The sequence below is a fragment of the Protopterus annectens genome, chromosome 8.part0, assembly GCF_019279795.1.
Source record: "Protopterus annectens isolate FY-2018-M chromosome 8.part0, PAN1.0, whole genome shotgun sequence".
NCBI classification, from domain to species: Eukaryota; Metazoa; Chordata; order Ceratodontiformes; family Protopteridae; genus Protopterus; species Protopterus annectens.
The window spans coordinates 1,342,044,134-1,342,061,534 of NC_056741.1; positions in this window are offsets into that span (position 1 = coordinate 1,342,044,134).

A 17,401-nucleotide genomic window follows, 5' to 3' on the forward strand; every position below is an offset into this window, starting at 1 on the left:
GTAGGCTGTGTGGACCACCTTCCCCTCATCAATGGCCTTGGTAATACACATGCTATTCCTGATCATACTATGTCGTGCCATAAATAAATAATAAATGTACTTGAGACAGTGTAGCTGTGTTCTAATACACATGCTATTCCTGAACATACTATGTCGTGCCATAAATAAATAATAAATGTACTTGAGATCATGCAGCTGTGCTCTAATACACATGCTACTCCTGATCATTCTGTGTCGTGCCATAAATACATAATAAATGTACTTGAGACCGTGCAGCTATGCTTTAATACACATGCTATTCCTGATCATACCATGTCGTGCCATAAATAAACAATAAATATACTAGAAACAGTGCAGCTATGCTCTAATACGCATGCTATTCCGAAACATACTATGTTGTACCATAAATAAATAATAAATGTACTTGAGACAGTGCAGCTATGCTCTAATACACGTGCTATTCCTGATCATACAAGTCGTGTCATAAATAAATAATAAATGTACTTGAAACCATGCAGCTGTGTCTAATACACATGCTATTCCTGATCATACAAGTCATACCATAAATAAATAATAAATGGACTTGAGACAGTGCAGCTATGCTCTAGTACACGTGCTATTCCTGATCATACAAGTCATGCCATAAATAAATAATATATGTACTTGAGACAGTGCAGCTGTGCTCTAATACACATGCCTGATCATACAAATCGTGCCATGAATAAATAACTTGAGACAGTGCAGCTATCTTCTAATACACATGCTATTCCTGATCATACTATGTCGTGCCATAAATAAATAATAAATGTACTTGAGACCATGCAGCTGTGCTCTAATACACATGCTATTCTTGATCATACAAGTCATGCCATAAATAAATATTAAATGTACTTGAGACCATGCAGCTGTGCTCTAATACACATGCTATTCCTGATCACACTATGTTGTGCCATAAATAAATAATAAATGTACTTGAGACAGTGCAGCTATGCTCTAATACACATGCTATTCCTGATCATACTATGTTGTGCCATAAATAAATAATAAATGCACTTGAGACCGTGCAGCTATGCTCTAATACACATGCTATTCCTGATCATACTATGTCATGCCATCAATAAATAATAAATGTACTTGAGACAGTGCAGCTGTGCTCTAATATGCATGCTACTCCTGATCATACAAGTCTTGCCATGAATAAATAACTTGAGACAGTGCAGCTAACTTCTAATACACATGCTATTCCTGATCATACAATGTCCCCACTCCATTATCAGATGGTAAATAGCATATACTATAAAGGAACAATGTAATCTTTAACATAGTTGACACAATGGGTAAGGGCTTTGTCTGTCATGCACAAAATACAAGGCTTGAGCCTGACCAGTGGTTAATGCCTGTTCAGAGTTTGCATGTGGTCTCTGTACAGTACTTCCCACCTCCCAAAACATGCTGGGTATTGTCAACTCAAACTCACCATAAACAAATAACTGGAGTCATGGGTAGCACCACAAACTGTAGGTAGTGCCTGTTGAGGTAAGAATTGTAAAACTAATCACTTTAGGCATTAACTGTGATGTGAAGTATCCTCTAGATAGGAGATCACTCATCACAGACTACACACCATGTCAAGGATAGCGACTCAACATTGTAAAAACTGGCTATTGGTGAGCTGGTCACGTTGACTAATGTTGCCAAATGAGTTGCAGAACTGGTCTACTCCAAACTACACAAGGGACCATGATAATGGTCTAAGGGGCCTATGTGTCCTATATGTCAGAGTGTGTCTTCCATAATAGCAGCCGTAGTTCAATAAGCTACTGGATAGGTGGTGTCTGGTTATCTAGCTTGAGTTGGCTAGCATATCACCGGATCATCAATAAGATCTAAAGGTGTTAATGCTCAGTACTACAAGTCTAAACAAAAAACTTCAAATCCTTCAAGCTCTTTTCACAATGCTAACATCTGTGCGGTCACTGAGACAATGGTTTATAGCCACAGATAGCACATCGGCAGTGGAAGGCTATAATACCTTCCCCACATTTAGACCAGCAAGTACACAGACAGGGGCTAAAGAGGGGGTTATTTCAATTTACATTTCAATTTACATCAAAAATACATCCAAAATTAATATACCTCAAGGCTGGTCACAGAGGGCAATGCACTTGAGCTTCTCCGTGTTCAAATCATCACACACAAAATCACATACCTCTTCCTTGCAAGCTATAGGTTCCTCTTTATGGTCCAGGAAAGCCATAGCATGTGTTTAAACTTAATGGAAACACTCACCATTCAACCCAATATCATATTCATGGGTAACTTTAATTACCCCACTATTAACTGGGAATAATTTAGGACAGTAAACATACAGGCAAAGAAATTCCTGGACCAGATTGTCAATACATCAAACAGGCATGCAGATATACTGGGTCTGGTCCTCACTAATATGGGAGAATGCTGCACACCCCCTAGTGTAAAGTCTTCTTGGATAAGGTCACATCACAAAATGGTCTTCTTTGAAGTAAAAATAAATCTTGGAACTGCAGCTAACTCTGGAATGTTCAAGAACTATTCAAAGGCTAACTTTCTACTGCTAAGTGCTAATCTGGCAACATTTCAAGTCCCCCAAAACTCTGAGAATGCTGCTGCCTATGCAGAACTCTTCACTGATACTCTATACAAGCATGCAGTGCAGAGGCAGCTTGTACATACCAGGAAGAATAGAACTAACTCAAAAAACAAGATCCATGGTGAAATCACAACATCAATAGGCTGTACAGCAAAAAAAAAGAAAAGAAAATCATGGCAAAAATTAGGAGGTATAGTACCCAGCAGGATAAAAGAACTTTTATACTATACAAACAATTCAAAGGACAAATAAAGTCTAACAAAGCCAAATTTGCAGTAAATCTGGCCTTCCAGGCCAAGAACAACCACAAAGCATTCTGCAACCTCAAAGGCAATACAGAAGTGTTAGTACAGAGTTGATTTTCAATGTAGCCACCTATACTGACCCTATAGAGTCCAAATGAGATAATGTGTCAGCAAGCGGAGTAGCATTGCTGAAACTGAATTCATCCTCAAGTCTTGGTGAGTACCTTCACAAGGTGGACCTTGTTTTTCACAAAATCTCACCAAGGCATCACTGACATATAGACCGGATATTATATCCCATATATCATGGACAAAAGTAGGTTAAAAATGAAAAACAAAACAGCTGGGTGCACAAGCCCCAAGATAAAAAAGTGCCCAATCCTGGTAGGCGCATTGGTGCCAAGAGTGAAAAAATTTACAGAGTAGAATCCTGATGACACTAAAACATTCCTACAATGGGGCCAGGCCGAGCCCAAGAGGAGGATGCCCCCCCCCCCACGGCATAGAAGGAAGTAGTAGTCCACAAACCATCACAAAAACTGATAGGCCAAAAAGAGCCATAAAGACAATAAACTGGACTATTGAGCATAAGGCTGGTATGACCCTGACCCTGAGTAGCATCCTGCCCTCACCAAGAATGATACCATGATATAGAGAAAATATTATCAATTTCAACAATTGGCTAAGCTTCTGGTGTCATTCAAAGGGGATCCAGTGTCTGTCAGCCTGGGATGACATGCTCGACAAGCCACGCTACTTTGCTAGAGACGGCTTGCACCTGTCACCCTTAGGCTTTTGAATACTGGCCAAGGCTCTTGCCACCCCCATAGTGCCTTTTTTAGGCAAGGATCAAAAGACAAACCCACTGCCGTAAATAGCACAAGTAACAAAAAACTGAGGGTAATGCTGCTCAGTGCCAGAAGCCTAAACCTCAAAATGCATGCACTCGAAGGACTCCTCAGTATGGAGAAAAATCGAAATATGTGCAGTAACAGAAACCTGGTTTAAGGCTCCAGAGAGCACCCCAGCACTACCAGGCTACAACTCATACCATACATTTTGGCCCCAAAATCAGGACCTAAATACAAAAGGCGGGGGAGTATTCATATTCATCAAGGATACCCCCACCTCCAGGTTAGTGGCACAGCACGATGCTTCAGAGATCATCCGCATGCAACTAACAATGGGAAAAACTGCTATTCAAATTATAGCTTGCTACAGATCACCCACCATGTCCCAGGACCCCCACTCCACATTCCTGGAAACACTGGGAAACATAAAGGTCCTCCCAAACACCCTGATATTGGGTGATTTCAATTATCCAAACATTAACTGGGAGAACTACTCAATTACGAACTCCCTGGCCCAACATTTCCTAGAATTTATAAACTCAAACGCCCTGGATCAACTGGTTAACATCCCCACCAGAGGTGACAACATATTGGACCTGGTCATCACCAACATGGGCGACCAGTGTCCCACACCAGAGGTCAACCCCTCGCTGGTTAGATCTGACCATAAAGTAATCACTCTGGATATCCACATTCCGCCACCACCCCTGGTCAAAGAAACCACCATGAAAAATTTTTCTAAAGCAAACTTCACGTTACTTAAGACAGAGGTGGAAGTTTCAAAGCCCCCATGCTAAAGGATAATGCTGTCCAAGCTGCAAAATCCTTTACTAATGCACTCTATGGCCACCTACAAGAATGCATGGATCATGAAATCCCAAACAAAACCAAGACTCACTCCTACAAGGAAAGGAAACTAGTCTGGTGGACCCCTGCCATAAACAAGCCATACAGTAGAAGGAGGAAACTAGTACAGAAGAGAGTAAAATCCCAAGAAGGGAAGACATCCCTGATCAGTATCAGCAAGAAACTACATTCCCTCATAAAATCATCCAAGGCTGGCTTTGAAAGAAAAATTGCTATGAACTCCAAAGATAACCACAAGGCATTCTTTAGCTATGTCAAGAATCTAAGTGGCAATTGTCAGATCTGCTCAGAGTTTGTGCAGAATGGCACAAAATACACTGAACCAACCAATATAGCCAACATCCTGGCAGACAGGTTCACTGCAAACTTCACCCCCAAAAGTGCCCATAACTATATCAAAAGAATGTAGTGTCCCTGAAATCACAGATACACAGGTTAAAACAGCCCTCTCCAAAGCCAAAAACACAGCATCAGTGGGACCGGACGGTGTCCCAGGCTGCGTCCTACATGAGCTCAAAGATGAACTAACCCCTCATATAAACACACTTTAAACTCAGCCTCTCCACAGGCTACATGCCTACAGAGTGGCGCACACAAAGGTGGAGCCAAAATGAACCCCGGGAACTATCGCCCGATAAGCCTGACTAGCTTGGTCTGCAAAGCTATGGAGCGCATCATCATGGATCTCATTAACAGAGACATTGGAAACCTCCAAACACTGGACCCAACACAGTTCGGCTTTGTTAAAGGCAGATCATGCCTCCTAAACCTGGTGGACTTCTTTGAGACAGTTACCAAGGCTATAGAAGAGGGAAAGATGGTCCACACAGCCTACCTAGACCTCACAAAGGTCTTCGATACCATTCACCACTCAGTTATTATAGACACACTCACCAGTCTGACCATAAACCCCTACGTCATGAGATGGGTTGCCAACTGGCTCACGGACAGAACCCACATGATAAGAGTTGCAGGAGCTAGGTCTGACTCTAAACTGGTTATAAGTGTTGTTCCCCAGGGCTCTGTCCTAGGACCCCTCCTGTTCGGCATATACTTCTCAGAGGTACAGGCAAGCACAGGAAGACTATGGCTCACCAAGTTCACAGACGACTGCAAACTAGGGGCTATAATTGACTCTCCAGCTGACACAGACATCTGCCAAAAGGGTCTCACTGAGATAGATACCTGGTGTCAAAACCATGGTCTAAAGCTAAATCTAAAGCTAAATGCCAAAAAGTGCATAGTCATCCCTTTGGAAAAAACAAAGTACCCACAAACTGCCACATAGGTGGTAGCCCCTTAAATACGGAAGATGTAATAAGGGATCTGGGGACCCAAGTAGATAGTAACCTCTCCTTTGATAATCACATTGCCAAAGTGGTTAGAAAATCCTTCTATGTGGCCCACCTAATCACATCCACATTTGCATCCAGATCGAAAGAAGTCATTGGGCCCCTCTACGCATCACTCATCAGACCCATCATAGAGTACAATGCCCCATTTGGGATATACTTTACAAGACACCTGCAACAACTGGAAAGACCACACAAGTTCTTCACCAAGAGGATCACTGGCCTCAAGCAGATGCCCTATGCAGCTCGACTGAAGAAACTCCAGCTATTCGGTTGCATACTGCCTCCTCAGAGGTGGTCTCTGCCTGACATACAAGGTCATATCCAACCCAGAATTGATGGACATGCTCCACCTAAAGAAAACCATATCCCCTCGAGCCACATGCTCCAGGGATCTAAACCTCGCCACAACAATAAATAGGACATGCTGGAGGGATAGATTCCTGTCCCAGAGACTTCCCATGCTCTGGAACAAGATTCCAATCTACATTAGGCAGAGCTCCTTGCTAACCCTCTTCAAGAGAAACCTTGATGAGTGGATGGGAAACAGAATAGTTTACCCCAGGGATCACTTCAATGGCTCTGCTGGACAGAGGCACAGGGAACTAATCTAAGGGGGCGGCGAAAGCCAACACATTCCAGCTAGGCTTATAAATGCCTTCCGGCAGATAGCCTAGTACCTACCTATGAACCTAAGAAAGAAATCATGTTTTGTTACTATTTTGCAAGAAGCCCAGAATTTCCAGACACAAGACATACAAAAAGATTATGAGAGAAATTAGAGGAAAGAAAAATACTTCCACAAGAAAAACTGTTAGAAGCTTCAAATAATAATTGCGTTCATTAATACAAAATATTTATTTTATTTATTGTATTTTATTTTACATTTGTTGACCGAGCTAGTCCAACTTGATACATGTCCATTTTCAGTAGAGGCCTGGGGAGAAAAACTCCACATTTGCAATATCATTTACAGTAAGAGAGATTTTACAAAAAGTTGAGGTACATTACAGTTTTTTTCATTTACATTACAATTTTACTCACACATTTAGTTCATATCCGGTATAGTTAGTCATAGCAATGAATCACAGGTAAAAATGTTTCAACTGTACAGATGCATACTCTTTTTAGGTAACAGAAAAGTATCTAGCACATGCAGATAAGATGAGTAAGGGTTCCGGCGTGTAGATCGCGGGACGATTGCCCGCGAGCTACATCGCCAAAACAAACAGGCCGTGACACCGCCAGATCGTAGAGCGGTGCAGCTGAAACACACACCCGCCGTCAGAATCAACGTCAGAAGTAAATCAAACACATAGCGACGACCCCTAAAGCAGCTACGCTGCAAACCAAATGATAGAACTGCGTAATACACACAAACGGCAATGCTGTCAAGAAAACCTGAGCAAAGAAGCAGTGAAAACACACGCATACACACCACATAAAAGAAACATAAATAACCCACGCATACACATAACAAATGTAAACACAAGCACAAATACCCCACACAGACACAACGTACAATAAACCACAAATACCCCACGCATACACATCACAAAAGTAAACACAAGCACAAATACCCCACACAGACACGGTGCACAATAAACCAGTAATACCCCATGCATAGAAAATACACATGTACATACACAAAACTATTCACGGCAACAACAACTTACCTGTAGATCAGCTACACTCCAGGCAAACCCGAACAGTAAACAGGCACAGTAGACTAAAGTTAGACTCCAGAGTGGAAGCAGCTGCAGCATTGCCTCTGTCTATGCGCTATGTCCCTGTATATAAGAAGCACGTGACAGCCCAGAAAAAGTAACCCCTGTACATTACCCGTCATAGCACAGATACTCCCAGTAGTGCAAGCCATGGAGATGTGTGAGACTGTAAAGGCCCTAAGAGGCACGTGCAACTAACAGTGTACAGAGTTCCAACTACATAAGTATGCACAGCACATTACACAGACTCTGTCAGGAGTTAATAGTATTCGGAATATGTCCATTCCAATTCCCAGACATATCCATGGACAGCCATAAGTGCAACACACAGCATCTGTCCAGCTATGGCCCCCCCTAGTACAGAGGCAGGTGGGGACTGTGGACCAGGGAAGACTTCCAGACAGCGGTGTCAGCCCCCACACCCAGTGTAAAGCAGCATGTCTGTTTGGTAGGTTCTGTAAACCCATCCAGTGTCCCCTGTGGCCGGTGTACAAAGATATGTAGGCCCAATTAGGTGGAGGAGGGTGCAACACTGAGTAACTTCCCTATGTAACCTCTGCCACTGAAACCGAGGCAGGGCCCCACACCCTGATTGGGCAACAGGTACAACTGGGAGATTAAAGGGACATGAACACCACATGTAGAAACTCTGTATGAAGCAGGAGATGGTTTAGCCCCATGGCTGTCTAAACTGCAGATAGTGCCTCCATAGCATAACAAGCAGGTAGACGGACCTGTAGTATTGACATCTGCACAGTGCACCATCGCAGGCAGTACGACAAGACAGGCTCCACCACAGGACAGTGTAAAGGAACTACTGGCACAACCTATAGGGGAGTGTATTAGCGCCGTCCGTACATAGATTTACCAACTATACATGCTGTGATGGATGCCGAGAGGCCATCTGCAAGTGGTGTTACAATGCTGGAAGCTATGTACCGATATAGCCCTGGGCAGCTTGGCAACAAGTATAGCACAGTGCCCAGCCAACGGGGCAAACCGATGCTGGTAGTCGAGGGATACCTATACCATTTGGAGCGTGAACTGCCACCTAAACGGTACTGGGCATGTATTGAGCGGAGACTGCAGGCCTGTAGAGGTCATGCCATCACTGTACGACAGGAAGGGGGCGAGGAACTGCTGAAATCACTGCCTCACCAGCACGGGCCAGATGCAACAATAGCCCAGGTTGCTACACTGCGTGCAGAACTGCGGCAGAGGGCGGTAACTGGAAATGAGTTGCCAAGTTTGGTGATGCAGAGTGTCCTAGGCACAGCGGATGAGAATGTACTGCAGGATATGCCTTGTTGTGCAACATTACGTCGTAGCATAACCAGGGTCCATCAGAGAGCACGTGCAGCAATGAGCACACCTCCAGTAACACTTGCGGTTATTGATGTCAGCCACTATCCACTCCGCAGTGGCACCTTTATGCTCCGTAGGAGATCTGATATGGATGGGTTGGATTCCCTGGTTCTCCTTACAACAGCACAGAACCTAAGTGATCTGTGTAGAGCTGATATCATTCTTGCCGATGGCACCTTCCCTACCAGGGCCAATATATGTCATCAGCTATATACACTACATGGCTGTATTGGGACTCGCACCTCATCAAGGATTGTCCCCCTGGTGTACTGTCTCATGACTAGGAAGTCAGAGTCTGCATACTACAGTATGTGGGAGATACTGAAGAGTATGACTGCAGAACAGGACTGTACCCTGGCTCCACAGTATATAATGACTGATTTCGAGAAGGCAGCGATTCGTGCCAGCCGTAAGGCATTTCCAAAGGGTATTCTGAAAGGGTGCCTTTTCCACTTTGCACAGATCATTTGGTGCCAGATCCAGCATAACCACCTTGTAGCCCTGTATGGCACGGACGCCGCGTTTTCCTTTGCCATACGCAAGCTAATTGCGTTGGCATTTCTACAAGTTGAGGATGTTATCCCTGCATTTGTGGACATTGTTGCTATGTTACCGGAATGTGCACGGCCTGTTGGCATATTCCTGGACCATCATTATGTGCGAGGCCGACCACGCAAGTATGCATCCCGCTACCCCTCACAGCAACGACTACCGCCATCCTATCCTTTACGTTTCTGGAATGTTAGTGATGTGACCGGCATGGATTTCCCACAGACCAATAACCAGGTAGAGGCATGGCATCGTCGGCTGAAAGTGTTACTGGGACAACCTACAGTGCAGTTATCAGATCTTTTGACTGTCCTGCAACAGGAGCAGAACCTAACAGATACCCGTTGAGAATCTCTGCTGCGGGGATGCCTGTTACACCACGAAGGAAGGCAATTGTTGTAAGGGAGCGTCATCTAAAACACATCCTGCAACATAAGTGTGACTATAATGATGTGCAGGATTTTCTCCGTGCTGTGGCACATTTCTATAAGTTATGATTATATCATGGTTTAGTATGCACCAAGCACTTCCCACATTACTTTACATTGTGCATTAATAAAGGCCTTGCCCACAGCACACAGGTTTCAGTGTACCACTCTGGTGCCCACTTGGCATCCTAGTCTAGGCGCATGTTACAGTGTTAGTTGCACGTGGTGGTTTCTAGGGGGTGTAGTGTTTAGATCACATATGGGGTTTTTGTCTGACACCTGTGGTTAGGGTGCAGGGGGTTATTTTCTTTTCGCAGGGAATTGTCTGCAGGCATTTGTCACTGCAGCTAAATTTCCATACTGCCATCTGTCCACTTCCAGTTGTCCCACAGTGGGTTGTCGCACCGCCTAGGTGCCTGAACCCGATGAGTAATACCTATTGGTAAGTGAGGTAGTTAGTCAAGGTTAGCACAGGGACATAACCATTGTGCTTTAAAGTATGGTTTCAGTTTGCTTTTAAATAGGGTCACTGAGGAAAGGGAGGTTAGACCACTGGGGAGAGAGTTCCAGGTTTTGCCAATAGTATTAGAGAACAGAGAGTCACCAGCCAAATTGTTAGTTTTACATATTTGCACAAGTTGTTTATTAGATGAGCGTAGGGTCTTTAGGTTGCTATAGGGGGAAATAAGATTTGTCAGTACTGGTGTGTTAGTAGGTTGATACAGGATCTTGTGGGCAACTGTTATTTGGTTAAATGTTAAAAGATTTGGCAGCTCTAACCATCCTTGCTATTTAATATTGTGACAATGATGGGTTCTGTAATAAGACCCAGTTGTAAATCTGGCAATGTTATTGTAGGAGTTGGCCAGCTTGTTCAAGTTGCTTTTACATGGTTTAGTATATATAGGGGAGGCATATAGTAGGGTAGAGATTAAGTGGGAATGGGCAATAGTGGACCTGGCTAGTGAGGTTAGAAAGGGTTTGATCCTATAGAGGGAACCTAGTTTCTTGTTGACTGTTTTTATAGTACTGTTTATATGGAAATCATACACAAGGTTGTTATCTATTAGTACCCCGAGTAGTTTTGTAGTGGGATCCAGAAAGATAACAGTACAATTACTTGATGTAACAGTAAAATTAAGTGGGGAGGATCTATGGGTGGGAGTAAATAGCTGAAGTTTTGTCTTTTTGGGGTTCAAGATAACAGATCGGTGTAGAAGCCATTTCTCAGCTGTATTAAACACATTTTGGGTTAGTGACTGAAGATCTGATGGAGAAGTGGCTGAGCATATTAACGTTGAATCATCTGTATATTGGATACAGGTAGCTTGAGGTATTGCAGCATGTAGGTCATTTATAAATATAGAAAATAAGAGTGGTCCTAGTATGGAGCCTTGAGGGACACCGAGGGTAATCGGGAGGTTAGAAGATAAGTTATTCTCTCATAATACAGCCTGTTGCCTGCCTTTAGGTAGGATTGGAACCATTGTATAGCCACTGTATCTAGTGACAGGTTTTTGAGTATGTTAATGAGTAGTTGGTGGGTGACCATGTCGAATGCTTTTGACAAGTCAATAAAGAGGGTGGAGGATAAAAGCTCATTATTCCGATATTTTACTAATGTGGTCAGAGAAGGATAAAAGAGCAGAGATGGTGCTATGAACTGGTATAAAACCATGCTACCAGTTAGCTAATAAATGCATCATTCAGGAAAAACATTATATAGAGCAGGAAACTTTCATCTCTTTGGAAAAAGAAGCATCTGAGGAAGTGCAAAAATATAAAGAACAAAACCTAAAGATTTTTCTAAGGTATGAAAAGGAATATGGACATGGAAAAGAGAGATCTGATATGGTGCAATATTTATGGAAAGGGGAAAGCCAAATTAATCAATACAAAAAAGGCAGCCCCAAAGATATTTGCTGAGAAATACAGTGAAAGGTATACAGATATAGAAAATTTCACAATAAAAAAATAAGATCACAAAGAGGGAATGTAGAACAGCAGTAAAGTATAAGTTAAAAAAATAAGTTGAAGTTAGAGAATACTTGCGAAGTGAAGGGTTTGATGTAGAAGGTCTAACATAGGTTACATCACAGCATGATGGAACGAGTCCCCAAAGTAAGGAGAAGCAGGAAGATCAGGAGACATATGAAGAAGAAATATGGACATGGAAAAGAAAAAGAGATTTAATATGGTGTGATATTTATACAAAGGAGAAAGCCAAACTAATCAATATAAAAACAGCAGCACCAAAGATATTCAAAGAGAAATACAGACAAAGGAATCTGGACATGGAAAATTTTACAACACAAAAAGTAAGTGAACAAAGAAGAAAAGATGATTAGTAATGGAGAAGTTAAAGAAATAGAAACTGAGGTTATGGATTACCTGTGAAGTAAAGGATTTAATGTAGAAACTCTTCAAATTGCAATTCCTGTATGTATTACACTAGTTTATCTTTAACTTGTAACAACTGTCTCAAATGTCTCTAATAATTAAATTATTTATATACAAGTTGTATTTGTTTTAACTAATTTTGTCACATTATATCTAATTTGGTACAATTATTTAAACTACAGATTTTGTTTAATTTTTGAGGCTTGTAAAATTGTTTTCAGAATATTTTTGAAATACTGTGGAACTTTTCTCCCGGGACCTCCAATAAAAATGGACAACTACCCAGGTAGACGTTCCTGGTCTTCATAATTCAGTAAATAGATATCATGCTTGACCTTGCCCATACAAATGTTGCCTCTGCCTACACCCCACTAATGTAATGTAATATAATATAATATAATATAATATAATATAATATAATATAATATAATATAATATAATATAATATACCATTTGTGATTGCAACAACTGCCCTAATGAAAACCAAGAATAAATTATACCCAGTTAAGGAAATCTGTGGAAATAACTAGATACCCACACTACAACAAAAAATCGTCAGACAAAATTATGAAAGCAATATTAGTGGCCATTAACTACTTCAGACTGTCCCTGATTTTGCCTCATAGTATTACCCTTCTGCTTTTAAAATGTTTTGATTTTCTGGTAAATCACTGAAGATTAAAGTCAGTCAGTAATGTCAGAGTGTCATACTTAAGTCTGTAATGTCAGACAGTAGAGTTTCAGGTAATCTACCAGTGAAGTACATCACAGGCGGTTCTGTGCAGGTTAGGGCATGTCCACATTCATTGGCAGGTCATCGCACATCAGAGTGACAAGGTATGCTAATTTTCCCTGTCCTAAGCTAAGTACTTTTTTTAGAAAAACACCTTACATTCAGCATTTCTTCTAATTTCCACTGTCCTAAACTAAGTATGTTTTGAGAAAAACACCTGTACATTCTTATGTACATTCTATAATTCAGCATGTAACCCAAGCGGTAAAGCTAATAATATTTCTGGACTGCTGGTGCTGCAGTATCCCATTCTGGAGCACTGAGCATGTACAGTTTACAATGAAGAAGACCCTGAAAAGCAGTGCATATTTACTGAGCAGTTGGCTTTACAGTTGTTCATTTGTCCGTTTTAAGCCGCATTCGTTCTGCGATAGTACTAATGCTCCAGAATCTAGTTTGCTTTTCCGATCCTCACTAGGAATTGTGTAAAGTAATATGTAACTGACTTAGTTATGCACGTGCACATAAAGAAAATGCTGGGCATAAACTAAAGTCAAAGCTTAAAGACTACAACATTTTGACGATTCGGAGTATCTATTTTAATATGCATATTGAAACAGTGCAATGGTAGCTGTTGGCTTCAAGCATAGAATACGTTATTTCCCCTTTATAAGGATGATGTTAAGTGTAACTGCTCTTTCCGAACACCCTTATGAATATAAAGCATGAAGACAATGTTGCATAATTTTAGTACCCCACTACCCTACCCTACGCTGGTTTGAGAAGCTAATTTGCCATTATCTCCAATCAGAAGAACAATATATATGTTGTGTGTGTAAATAGATATGTGCTTTACTTTTAACTGTGGTTCCCAATACAGGACATTGTCATATTTATAGGCACTGTGGCACAATGTAATTTCAGTACCACATGAGCAGGACTGAGAAGGTTTGTGCATAACCATATTCACCGACAGCTATTAAGGTAAACTGCTCTGATTGTTTTTGTATATTTTAAGTCTGTAAATGCACATTCTTTTGGTTATTGAAAGGGAAAGTGCTCAACCTCCTAGTAGCTTGGTCCTGACAAACTGTACACATAGTCCTTAAAGAACCTTAACTCTAACATACCAATAAACTTGTTTCGGGCATTGAATTTCATTATGGTATTTGTATTTCATTACGGTACTTTATCAAACTTTATAAACTTTGCTTGATGATGGAACCTGTACTTATTTATATATATATATATATATATATATATATATATATATATCAGTATATTTCAGCTGATTTTATAATGTATGTCCTTTATTTTCAGATATATTTCAGAGGATATTATAATGTATGTTTCTTTTTTCTGCAATATTTCAGCTGTTTTTAATAATGCATGAGTTCTTTAATGTACCAATAAACGTCTTACAGATGATTGTAACTGACAGCTACATGAAAGCTAATTAATATGAATGTAGCTTTGTAAGGCATGGGCATGTTAGGGGTGGGGTTTGCTACTGCACATCCTGCGAGGTACTACACTGGTAGATTACCGAGTTTCATACTTCTTAGTCTTTAAGAAATCCTAATTGATGCAAATCCGGTTATTTTCCTATGAACGTGAATTAGGGTAATATTTAAAAGTTATACCCGATTTTGGACTTGTAAAGACTCTGGTGGTCATTAGTCTAGTATTAACCTATGAACCTACTACTTATGCACAATACATGGCATGACAGTACACTGAATGCATCATTCATACTTAGTTTTTCGTACAACTTATATTCCCGATTCAAGATTTAACACACAGAATGAAAGAGAATTTAAATAATCTCATATAGAAAAACATATGTGACATCCTTCAGTAGGCTTGTAAACATGTACTAGAATGTCTCAACAGAGCCATGTGTGAAGTGGACTGTTGTTTCAATTGAGCCAGCAGGAAAACCTACCCAGTATCTGAGCAATAAAGCATGGTCATAATCACTGCCCCATATGGTACCAGGAGGTGAAGTGACAACTCTGGTTTCACAACCCCCTCAACAAAAGTAATTCTAAACTTGTCACTATCCACAAAAAGGAAAATGCAATAAATACTGTATTAAAAATAAATAAATAATAAGCCACACTAAAACCTTCAGCAAGGACCACGTCTTCTCAGCTGAGCTAAAATCTTGCAAAAATAACACGATACACCTCCTAGAAAACCATATTCCCAAGCAATCAGTGAAAAAAATAGCCAGTTAGCAATGGAGATGACACTCCTCCATCAACCAAACACACATTGAAATTACTGTACACTCAGAGTGCATGAAAACTGGTAACCTGTAAAAAATGAAACCTATAATACAAAGTTTTACACTATATAAACCATGCAATAAGGAAACAAGAAGTACAACTACATAGTGTCCACTTAAATTCATCCAGTAGTGAAAACAAAACACAAGAGATGACATCAATAACATACAGTTTAAATCGGAATCCCCCAAACATAAAAATGTTCACCTACCTGTAATGTCCAAGTGTGTAGTTTAAACAAGTCCCATTAATTCTTCAAGCAGCCATCTCCTACAATGCGGACTGCTTCTCCAGATGGCTTGCACGGACTCTAAAGAACAGCTTAACCAGCAGAATATTGCCATTATCTGTAAAACTTACTCCAAAAATTTCAAGTCACCTATAGCAAATCGTGCAAGCCATCTATAATCCCACTGTCACCAACCACAAAAAGTAAACTTTATAAAAATCAGTAATTAAAAAAAAGACTGTACTAACTTCTTGTCCAACCTTCCCTTATGACTGTGAGTTCCACAACTAAGCAGAATTCTATAGAATGCAACAGACATATTGTTTCATAAAACAGCATACCCACCCCCAATCAATTAAGTCAAGTCTTGTCTCTCCACATGATGCACCTAGACAATATTTACCACTTTGCAATGAATCCATGAATAGATTACACTGGTAAAGACATTCAGTTAAATACATACATTAAAATGCATAAGACAGTTTTAACAGCTCAGCATTTAAATGTCTCATTAAATGAAATGAAAGTCAATACCAAGCCAGAAACCAATGCACTTAGCACCTCATCAGGTTGGATATGACCGTTTTCACCTCTGCTGGCACCCATTGTTTAATCCAGTATGTCCAAGATCAGAAACACTTAACAGAAATCCAAGGATGACTGTAGCAATTTTAGAATAATTAGCATGCAAACCAATTGACTCGGGCATTTCTTAACACAGATTGAAAATGATGTAACTATTTTTTATATATTTAGTCAATGTTTTAGTTAATGCAACACACTTCAAGAAACTGAATTTTCAGTGCAGACTGATATCTGCAGAAAATGATAATAAAGCTATGTATACAGTTGTAAGAGCCTTATTTATATGCTTGTAACACACTTGGGATAGATATGAAAAAATATTTTCAGTCAAAATCAGGGGAACCACAAATATTTATCAGCATGGAAGGAGATGGTTAACAGACCATGTTGCTTTACGAGGGATGGTCTGCACCACTAATATTTATCAGCATGGAAGGAGATGGTTAACAGACCATGTTGCTTTACGAGGGATGGTCTGCACCACTAATATTTATCAGCATGGAAGGACATGGTTAACAGACTATGTTGCTTTACGAGGGATGGTCTGCACCACTAATATTTATCAGCATGGAAGGAGATGGTTAACAGACTATGTTGCTTTAGGAGGGATGGTCTGCACCACTAATATTTATCAGCATGGAAGGACATGGTTAACAGACTATGTTGCTTTACGAGGGATGGTCTGCACCACTAATATTTATCAGCATGGAAGGACATGGTTAACAGACTATGTTGCTTTACGAGGGATGGTCTGCACCACTAATATTTATCAGCATGGAAGGACATGGTTAACAGACCATGTTGCTTTACGAGGGATGGTCTGCACCACTAATATTTATCAGCATGGAAGGAGATGGTTAACAGACTATGTTGCTTTAGGAGGGATGGTCTGCACCACTAATATTTATCAGCATGGAAGGAGATGGTTAACAGACTATGTTGCTTTAGGAGGGATGGTCTGCACCACTTTTTCCCGGTTTCAGATATTGACAATTCCCCCCACATAAGGGTGCTTTTTTTAGGGATGGCCAAACCCAAAATTTATAGCAAATTTAACAGAAACTAAAGGTTTTTTTTATGCAAAACCCCCCAAAAAAATTTTTAAAAAAATTTCAAACTTTTAAAAAAAAGGTTCTCACCCTAAAAAGCT